The sequence below is a fragment of the Chionomys nivalis genome, chromosome 3 (assembly GCF_950005125.1).
Source record: "Chionomys nivalis chromosome 3, mChiNiv1.1, whole genome shotgun sequence".
Lineage (NCBI taxonomy): Eukaryota > Metazoa > Chordata > Mammalia > Rodentia > Cricetidae > Chionomys > Chionomys nivalis.
The window spans coordinates 1,803,564-1,815,013 of NC_080088.1; positions in this window are offsets into that span (position 1 = coordinate 1,803,564).

Genomic DNA, 11,450 nt, shown 5'->3' on the forward strand with positions numbered 1-11,450 from the left:
TCAAGATTAACCACCACAGGCTATAGCCATGTTGTCAACAGATGACTGTGGACCTTGGGCTTTCTCAGCATCCATCATTCCAGGAGTTGACTTCCTCTTCCTTCCTTCCTTCCTTCCTTCCTTCCTTCCTTCCTTCCTTCCTTCCTTCCTTCCTTTCTTTTTCCTTCTTCCTTCTTTCTTTCCTTTTCTTTTTTTTTCTTTTCTCTGTGGGTTCTCTCTCTTTTCTTATAAAGTGACCACAAGGATTGTGGAGGCTTCAATCTGATGACTTTGCTTAATCTAATAATTTCCCAAAAGCTCTGGTGTTAGCCACCACACTGAAATGAATCTTCTACCCTCTTGCTACCATTAACATATAGTTTGGAAGTATTAAGCCCCCTGCAGGAGTTTTGGGAAACAAACCAGCTTCAAACCACATCTGCACACCCATTTCCACAAAAAACAAACAAACAAACAAACAAACAGAAAAACAAAACAAAAAGAAAAAAACCTCGGCTGGTTTTTAGGACCATCATCCATGAGCTTAGGAAGACTTGATGCCAGGGTAGGCACTCTCGTGATATTTCCTTCTACTTCCATTCTGCTTCACCTGCTCCTTGCTAGATCACTTGTCCACCGTTTGGCCTTTCTAGGGGCCACCCTTTGCCCAGTGTAGGGTTTTCCTTTTCTCTTCTTTTCACGTCATTCTTAATGATCTCCAGAACCCTTCCCTTCTATAGTGAACCAGGGTAGAGCCAGCACCCAGAAAGTATTTCTCCAGTATTCTCTGGATTTTTTTATTGTACACATCATCAATCTCCACTCATGAATTAGGCACTATAGAGAACCCAATGGCAAGTCCTTCTAGACTGCCAGCAAAATGTGTTCTTCCTGATAAATATCCTTAGTCTACTCTTGCCCACAGCTTCCTCTCTGAGTCAGCCTTGGCATCCCTTGTCATCCAAATTCCTGTCTTACCATGATTTTGTCCTTGATTTAAGCAATCCTAAAAGAGACAATTTTCCAAAGGACTTAGTACCCTATAGAAATAATGATAAAATCCCCCCCATCCCTCTGTCTTAGTCAGTGTTCTATACTGTGAAGAAACACCATGACCACACAACAACTCCTATAAAGGAAAACATTTAATTGGAGCTTGCTTACAATATTTAATATTTAAGTCCATTATTGCTATGGCAGGAACACATGGTATGTGCTGGCAGTCATTGGCTGGAGCAGTAACTGAGAGTTCTACATCCAGACCCACAGGAAGCAGGAAGAGAGAGCCACCAGACCTGGCTTGGGCCCTGGAAACCACAAAGCCCACCCATAATGACACACTTTCTCCAACAGGGTCACACCTCCAAATCATGCTAAGTAGTGTCAGTTCCTGATGACTAAGCATTCAAATACATGAACCTATGGGGGTCATTCAAATTCAAAGCACCACACCTCCCCAGAGGAGTCAGTCTCATTGCCCCACCCACAACGTTGCTACTAGGGCCTTCTTCTTAAAAGAGCCACTGAATGTGTGCTCTCCATTATACAGGGTCCTGCCTCTAATCTGTTCTGCATTTTAGACTTTTATATGACATAAATTACTGATTTATTTCAAGATCCTACCCAGAAAACAGCCCTTGGGTTTATTTTAATGATAAAATGAAACCTCGGGAGTCTGCACCACAGCCAACTCTAGCTCATGCTCTTACCATCATGTGCTTGGGACTTTCAAGTTAGGAGTTGTATATTTTCCAGGGCAGAGAATGAGATTTTGCATTTTTCAGGTCCCCACTGTGCCTGCTCCTATGTGTCCTGAGGGAGGTAAATGAAAAACACCCACATTTTTATTTTAACATTGGACTTGAGCTCAGGCCATCTACAGCAACAGCTCTTAACTCGCACACCCTCATGTCACCTTTCCTCCTCACTTTCCCTGCTCTGAGCTCTTACTTCCCGGATTAACCTTCTGTGAAGAAGAAACTCACACCATTACCCCATCAATTTTGCTACCACTGGGTCACATAATCAGGACATTGGGTCATGAGGTAACTAACTTCAAGTGACAATTCTGAATCTCTAATAAATTTCACTAATATCTTTAAAAATCCCAGCCTACACACAGGCTAACTATAGAGGATATTTGAAAAGTCTATAGTCCACAGACCAGAAAAGCTACAGGTCAGTTTGGCCCCTAAATGCTGAAATGGAAAAATTAAAAAATGCTGCAGGATTCCTTGTGGCTGCAGGGGCAGAAATGCTGCAGGTCCCCGAGCAGTAGCAGGCAGCAGGCCATGAGGCAGCAGGCAGTGGGCAGGGGGTCCCGAAAGCAGCCAGTCCCAGGTAGGGACAGTGTATGAGACCACAAGGAAAGACAGAAAGATGGGAATGCCACAGGACCACATCACAGGTCTCCCAACGTGGTCCTGGGCAGGGAGACATACGGTGGTGGGCAAGAGACAGAGACATGGATAGGCATGCCATACAGAGTAAGTTTGGATATTTATTTAGTGGGTTATAGAAGGGAAGAGGGAGGAGAAGGAGAGAAGAGGAGAGAGAGAGAGAGAGAGAGAGAGAGAGAGAGAGAGAGAGAGAGAGAGAGGGGAGAGAGAGAGAAACAGAAGGGGTAAGGAGAGAAGTGGAGAGAGGCAGAAGCTGCCTCTTGGAGAGGGAGATGGGAAAGCTGAAAATCAGCTTGTCTCAGACTGGGGAGAGAGTGGGTGTGGCTTGTCTCTTAAAGAGAGAGGACAGACCATTACAAATGTAAGTTCAATGAGATGTGACTATAAACTACAGCCAAGCTTAAAACACCAACAAAACCAACAGCTTGGAAATTCTACACAGACAGAAATATTTTTTATGTCCCAAAGGAAGCTCTTGCAAAGGGGGCTTTTGGCAACCTTGAAGCTTTCATTGAAGCCCACTGAACAATGGTACTAAAACATGCCAGTTTTTATCAGGGTGATGCTTCTGAGGTGCCAGAGAGACTGTACCCCAAGAGTCAAGAGTTATGCAAGCCAAGAGTCTATGTCAAAGAGCCGATCACCTGATTGTGGATACCTATGGTTGGCTTTTTCTGAGCACAGTGCATTCAGGATGCTGTACACAATGTCACAGGCAGGGTGGCTTAAGGAGTATTTTGTAGATCATGCTATTCCTCTCTCCTCTGCTATTAATTTTTAATTTTTATATAACCTTCACTTGCAGTATTCGTGGACTTGCAAGACAGAAACATATTTTATTGACGATTTCCGCTGCTTTCTAAAATAGTGCGGATCATCTCACCAGCAGACACTTAAGTCATGTGTCTTGGATCGTGAGATACATACTCAATACTTGGAAAATATTTATAGGACTTGAGTGTGAATTTCTGTAAATTTTGAAAGTATTTCTGGTTTGGTTAGGGTTTCATTTGTTTTTCTTTAATCACTTCTGTGTTTCCTGACACATGACAGGAGCAAGGGCGAGTACTCAGAATTTCTGATAGGTTTACAGATACAAATTCATGATTCTGAGTCATTGGATGGATGCTAGTGTTGAGCTGTGGCAGATAGCTTCACAAGTATTTCAATGACAGAGGAGAGACAAATCCCCCATGTCCACAGATGACAGAGAAGCGAATTTATAAAGAAAAGACACAGCAAAGTTTGTATAATTATTTATGAGAAAAGCTGTCATCTAGTCAAAGGCAGGGAATAGAAGAGAGTCGGCAGATATCCCAAGGAGATCCCAGAGATACTCAGCCTGACTTCCGTTAGCTGCAGTTTACCAAAAGGGCCCAACAGCTCTTGCTGAGGCTCCTAACAAAGCCAAACTCAATTCCCAACCCCCAAGTTTTTTTTTAATGTAATTGCATTCATAGGCAATTCAACGTCTCTTACACTGTGACATTCTACACTTGGATACACAGTGAGGTATTTATGGTTATAAATAGGCTTATTGCCTTTGTAATGTTTGGGGGACATAGGAAGAGTTTGCAGTATTTCTAGGCATTGTGGGGCATCAGAAGCTTCCTTCCAAGCAGCGTGGAATCCTAGCACATGATAATCATTGAGAAATCTGTCAGGTCTAGCAGTACAAGCTTGCAGTCCTGGCCACTCGGAGGCTAGGGCAGGAAGATTGCAAGTTGAAGCCCTATCTGGGTTATTGTGTGAGCTCAAGGCCACTGAGCGACTTAGTGAGACTATGTATCAAACTAAAAGTCAAAGGGGTTGGAGAGATGACTTGGAGATTAATGCACTTGCTGTTCTTGCAGAGGACCTGAGTTTGGATCCCAGCTACTTTATTGGGCAGCTCACAGTCACCTATGACTCCAGTTCCAAAGGATCTGATATCCTTTTCTGGCCTCTATAGGTATCCATTGCACATGTACGGATACCACACAGACTTGCATACATATGGACAAATAAATAATAAAATAAATCTTTAAAGAAAAGTAAATAATGGAAAGTACAAAAGAGATAGGTGACTTATCTCAGAGGTCCAGTCTGGCCTAGTACATGGAGTGTTTTCAGTGTCATAGTTCCAGACAAGAATGGAAGGGAGCAAGAGAGGAAGGAAGGGAGCGAAGGAGGGGAGAAGGAAGGAAATAAACCAAGTAAGTGATCTTGGATGCATGTGGAGATGAGCCAGACCTCTGCTCACATGAGTACGTGTCTTAGATGTTCAAACACCACCCCACAGGTCACACAGTAAGATACCCCCAGGCTCAGTCACTTCTCTCCCAGCTTCCTCTGCAATATACTTCTGTGGGCCTCCTGACTCCAAAAAGGGGCGCTCCAACCCTACAATAACATATCACAATGATCACACTTAGCCCTGTCTGCCCCCTGGTTTGAGAGACTTTGGTGGCTAAGAAGCCAGTGAGTGTGGGTGGCCACTCGTGAGCATTCACAGGGATTCCTAAAATAGCCTAGAAAGAAAACACATGTTCACCTGCCTCCTAGCTTTTGCATTAATTCGCAGAAGGTGCCTGCCCCAATGCAAGCAGCATCAGAACAGGCAAGTACAGGCAGATGAGGAGTCAAGTCTATTTACCTGCAGGGAACTGATTCAGAAAACAGACATTGAACACATAATTGTCCCAGCATTGTATTTATGCCACATTGAGCAACCCATCTCTAGGGAGGAGGTGCTTATGGTGATATTAACACAACTGAGATGCTTAAGCCAGGAGTTAGGAGTGATGTGGGAGTGATTTCTTTCTAATCTGTTGCTTTCATTGGTTAATTAATAAAGAAACTGCCTAGGCCCATTTGATAGGCCAACCCTTAGGTGGGTGGAGTAAACAGAACAGAATGATGGGAGAAAGAAGCTGAGTCACGCAGTTGCCATGATTCTCTCACTCCAGACAGACGCAGGTTAAGATCTTTCCTGGTAAGCCAACTCGTGGTGCTACACAGAATATTAGAAATGGGTTAGATCAATATGTAAGAGCTAGCCAATAAGAGGCTGGAACTAATGGGCCAGGCAGTGCTTAAACGAATACAGTTTCCATGTAATTATTTCGGGTATAAAGCTAGCCGTGCGGGCGGTCAGGTGCCAGGAACTTAGCCCACCGCTCCACCAACATAGGAGGGCACAGGGAAGGTGAGCGTCTTGTCAGGCAGGCAGAATGGCTTGAGTGATTGGAGTGAAGTCTATAGGAGGGGACTAGAGAGAACATTCAGCATTGAAAGAATTTACTGCTCTTCCAGAGGATCTAGGCTCAGTTTCCTGCAGCTACATGGTGGCTCTCAACCTTCTATACGTCAGTGGCAGGGAATCCAACACCCTCCTCAGGCTTCTAAGGGCACCAGGTTTGCATGTGGTGCATATACATACATTCAGGCAAAACACTCATACACAAAAAGTAAAAGTAATTTTTTAATCATCAGAGGAATTAAAGGCCACTGGGTGGAGGGTGTACTCGGGAGTAACTGTGGAAGAAGTATGTCAGAAAAACAGGAAAATGTCACTGACCAAGAACTACAATGGAAGCAAAGAGAAGTCCCTGGCCAGCTGCCATCCCTGTATCACTGGTAGACAGAAAGAGAATTTAGACTTGAAGCTGGGGTGTTAAACCGGAGTCCACATGTACACAAAATTATATAACATATACACTAACAACACACAAAAGTACACACATACCATATATGTGTATAGTCTTATATTCATACAAGTACACACATGTATGTAGACACAAATATATACAATTCACACAGCTATCAAATATGTACTCATGTATCGACACTCACATATGCACACATGCCATGTAGCGTACAGAGCTGCATGCATACAACCATACCACGAAGCTGGGAGGAGGCAGGAAGGAAACAAAACTTTCCATCCTTGCTACTCCCGTGATAGGAGCGTTTAGCGGTTATGCTGCTCCTGTCTAACTTGTACTTTCTGAAGGGAATGAAAATCTTCATCATCTGGGCCATGGCTGCTGCTGAGGGCCATGGCTGTGTCCTATTGCAGCCAGGGTCTGTGTTGATGTTCATGGCTCGTGCTACCACCAAAGGTGGTGCTGATGTCCATAGTCTGGGCAGTTGCCTGAAACCATGTTTAAGTTTGAGGACCACGCTGAGTAGCACCCTGCCCCTCTCTGGCCAGTGCGCTAGGGAGAGCTGGCTTCTTACCCCCTCTCTGACCTGCAGTGCCAGTAGTGATGTGCTCATGGGCAAGCTGGTCCTACCCTTTACCCCTCGTGGCTGGGGGGTGGTGCACAGAGGAAGCCCAGGCCCAGATCCAGGAACTGAAATTGACCCACCCCGATAACTACCCCACCTATGAACTGCTGACATGGATAAAGGGGCTGTCCTGCAGAACCATACCTGCAGGATCTCCATGACTCGGGACAGCAGCAGACCATCCAAGAGGAGTCTCAGAGAGAGTCTGGTATTGTGGGTAGCAAAAGCCAGAAGCCTTCAAGGACTCATTGCAATGAACATTTGCAAGTAAATCTGTTTGGGCAAAAGAATAAACTGTAGGTCACACCATGGCTTCCAATGCCACTGTGTTCCAAGGTGTGATGGAGAGGCAGGAAGGAGGAGTGGAGGAAGAGGGGTGGAGGAGGAGGGGTGGAGGAGGAGGGGAAAAGGAGTGGAGGAGGAGGGGAGGAGGAACGGAGGAGGAGGGGTGGAAAGGTGGAGGAGGAGGAGGAGAGGAGGAGAGGGGAGGAGGAGGGGAGGAAGAGGGAATGAGGAGGGGTGGAAGGGTGAAGGAAGAGGGGTAGAGGAGGAGGGGTGGAGGAGGAGGGGAGGAGGAATGAAAGAGGAGAGGAGGAGGAGGGGAAGAGGAGAGATGGAAGGGTGGAGGAAGAGGGAATGAGGAGGGGTGGAGGAGGAGAGGGGAGGAGAAGGAGAGGAAGAGGGAATGAGGAGGGGTGGAGGGATGGAGGAAAAGGGGAGGAGGAGGGATGGAGGAGAGGTGGAGGAGGAGGGGAGAAGGAGTGGAGGAGGAGGGGAGGAGGAAGAGAGGATGAGGGGTGGAAAGGTGGAGGAGGAGGAGAGGAGGAGAGGGGAGGAGAAGGAGAGGAAGAGGGAATGAGGAGGGGTGGAGGGGTGGAGGAGAAGTGGAAGAGGAGTGGAGGAGGAGGGGGAGGCAGAGGAGGGGAGGATGAGGGATGGAGGAGAAGGGGAGGAGGAGGGGTGGAGGAGAAGGGGAGGAGGAGGGGTGGAGTAGGAGGACTGGAGGAGGAGGGGTGGAGGAGAAGGGGTGGAGGGACAGGGGAACAGAGTAACACAAAGGTGGTGGAACTAGAAACCTAACAGTTGGGCTTGGTGTGAGAGAAGGCTGAAATTGATAGAGGCCATTGCCCATAGGGATCAGCAAGATGGTTTGCTTTTATTGGAGTTTTGTGGGCTTGTTTTTGTTTTTTAATTTTTATCTTTTATTATCTTTTGGGGAAGAGGTTAAAGGGAGAGGTGGATGGATATGGAAGGACTGGATGATGAACAGTATTGGGGTCATGATGTGAAATTTCCAAAGAATTAATTTTTTAAAAGTTAGGGGGAAAAAACCTCCATCGCTAACAAAAAAATAGCTTTTTATTTAGATTTTTTTTCTATTAATTGAACTACCTCAGACTTTATTATCTATGAAACTGAAAAGCATTGCCCAACTGCAAATGAAGTTATCCTGTAAAACACGTGCATTCTTTAGGTTCCCAGAGAGACATAGAATCAACGCCTTCTGGGGTACATTCCCCTCAGATTTACTGGCTGACACCTTATGGGTTTTTTGCTGTGTCATCCCAGCCTTATCAGGAGGTGGGACACCAACCTCTAATCTGTCAGCCTGAGGTCACTGGCTGCCTTCTCAGGATCTGCCTCGGGCCCTAATGGGCAACAATCCCACTGCAGTTTTAGAAGTGGTCTATGGCACAAGACAGACAATGGGGGCTGCTTAGGACTCAGTTTGCCACCAGACACCACAAACACGGTTGTCAGTCCCTGCCCAAAGATTCCAGGCTGTGCTGGGAGGAATCAAACATGTGCGGGCCTGCAGAAACACCCCCATCCCGTGCTTCAGGCTGAGGATGCTAGGCGCTTCAGTTCCAACCACCAGGCCACGCTGGGTGAGCATAGGATGGGTGCCCGCACTGGCTTGCTGGCCTGTCTGTGTGAACATCTCTGTGACTAATGAAGGTAGCCAAATGGGGTCAATCAGGAATCAAAGTACTGCACTCACCAGACAGAACGAAGCTTCCGCACAGGGCCGCCACCGCCACTTTGTTCCAAAAGTAGATTAGAACCAAGCTGCCAGCCATGTATGCTTCCGCGCCAGCTCGCATACACCCAAGAAAGCATCCTCCGCCTGCCCTGACCTTTCATTTGGGTATTTGGGTCACACACCCGTTAATGAGAATTCTGCCCTATGGACCGAGGTGCTCCTGACAATTGACTAACGGACCAATGACAAAATTCCTGCATCCTGTGATAGTGAGGAGAAACCTCAGAGGCTCATCACTCTGTCTCCTTGTCCTGTTGATGTGGACATGGGTACCAAAGGGCCTGAGCTACTCAGCCAAGGAAGGTGCATGCCTGGAACATCCGGGTCATGTACACTTCGGGTAAGTGCCCTAGCCTTGGTGGGGGAGGGGGAGTGAGCCATGGAGCTGCTGGGAAGACTGTATTTCCTTCTGACTTCACAAATGCACTCACTATTCTTTGATTTCTGCTTCCTGAACATTCCCCCTGTCTATCCACACCTTTTATACACTACCTTACTCAGCTCAGTCCCCCCCAGAGACTATATTCTGGATAACTTACCAATGAGCTCACAGGGCATCTGGCTTCTGGCCAAGGCTAGTCCAGGGCCGGTTCCTAGGCTTGGCTGTGTTCCTCCACTTAAAGCCACAAAAACTATGGGATCTGCTTTATACGTGTCTAGCCAACTCTACCACCGCTAGTCCTCTCAGGCTTTCTCAGTCTGTGTGCGTGCCCCAAGACCACTGGAGCCCCTTCCCAAGGAAGGCCTTGGCTTACTCCATCTTCCTGAGCCTTCGCTTGCCATCTTCCCATTGCCATCTTCCCCTTTCTTTTCTTTCTAAACTCTTCAGCTTCCAACTGTTTCATCTCCAAACAGGATAGATGGTTCCTCTCCAAGGTGTCCTAAACACTTCAGTGCCAAGGGCATGATATTGATGATGTGACTCTTATTGGTCATGGCCCCCATTCACTTTTGATGCCCTTTGATTGTTAGGAACATGCAAGGCAACCTTCACCTCCCTAATGATTTGCTGAGGTCGGAGCCACATGGAGCAGAGGAAATGCTTCCAGTTATCCTCAGGGTATTGTCACGACCAGTTCAGTCCTGCTCTAAGTCAACGAGAGAAGGCCCTGAAAAGATCAGTCATGAGCATTCAAGTTCAAAATCAGTCAGGAAGTCAAACGGGGGCATTTCTATGGCCAGGATTTGATGTCTCAAGGTTTTGAGGGGTACGTGTTTATCTATATTTGCAACCTCATCAGGCATTCATCACCAGAGACCTTCATCTATATTCTGGATAAACAGCCTTGTCCTTGTCATTTTCTGATCGCCTCCTCACACCCCAGCCTCCCGAGCCTGCCTCAGCTGTCTGCACTGCAAAGTGAAAGACACTTTTACTACATCAGCAAAACACCATGTTGAGCTGAGAGCTGCCTTGGGGTTTGCGGAATCCATAAATAGAAACCTGTCGACTGCAGGCTTTCACACCGAGGAAAACACAGATTGTGTTTGTGTGAAAGAGCCCATGACATGTCAAGGTCATTCCCAAGTAGCTCTCTGTAGATTAGTACTGTCCAACAGAGTTCTCTTCAACAGTGAAAACCTGTCATCTGACTGTCTACACACAGTAGCCCATGGCCATGAGTGACTACTGGGCATTTGGAATGTGTTGGTAAACTTGAAGGGAATGATCTTGAATTTTATTTAGTCTAAATAACTTAAGTTTAAGTAGTGCTATGTGAGTCTGTAGGAGTTCTGAGTGACAAGGAACGCATCTTGATCTTTTGTTTAACAATTCCACAGAATTGGCTGGAACCTAAGGTTGGGTAGCAGTTAAGGGTGAAGCATTCCATCCTGCAGGGAAGCTTTTAAGACAGGCAGTAAATAACTCAAAACAGTTCCAAGGTGTCCCTGAAATCAACCAGACTCACTAGGTCCCTCCTTCCCATGAGTACATAAGCAGTAAAGACTTCCAACAGTCCTCTCAGACAAGACCAACTGAGAGACCTGGAGGGACACTTTACAACCTGTTGAGCTGTCTGCTCAGGTTTCCAGATGTGTGGTCTGTCACCTACACTGAGGTGGGCTTTTGTGATGTAGCTGTCTTTGAGTAGTTTCTGCTACTGTAAGTATCCCCAGTAAAACTTATGGTTCAACAAGTTGGACTTTAATGGTATCCGTACCTTGGGCTGTCATAGGCTTGCTATCTGGGGTGAATAAGCATTTTTTTGGGCTTCAGAGGAATAGCCTTGACATATGTAAAAAGTCAAACTCTACCCTAGCATAGCATAGTTAAACATGAGATTAATTAACTGCCAACCACAGAGAAATCTGAACTAACCAGTCTGGAGCTTGTGATAATAACGGCCATGCTTCTAGGTTAAATGTGAGTGCACCAGGTGCAGGAAGTGAAATTCACTGAGCAAACTTAGGTGTAGAAGGGATTTGGAAAGGGCAGAAATTTCATCCTGGATCCTAACATCCACGTTGGTTTTATACAGGATGAGAAGACTCAGGAGAAGTTGAGCCACTCACAGGCGAAGTCTCCCAAACTCCTTCTTGGAAACAACTTCGTTTTTAAGTACTACGTTTTTTGGATTCCCACCCAAATCTTAGCATGAAGAAAGACAACACCAGGGATGCAGAGATGGCCAATGGTTAAAAGCACTGACTGTTGTTTCAAAGGACCCACGTTCAATTCCCAGCATCCACAGGGTAGCTAACAGCCATCTTTAATTCCAGTTCCAGAGGATACAATGTCCTCTTCTGGCATATAT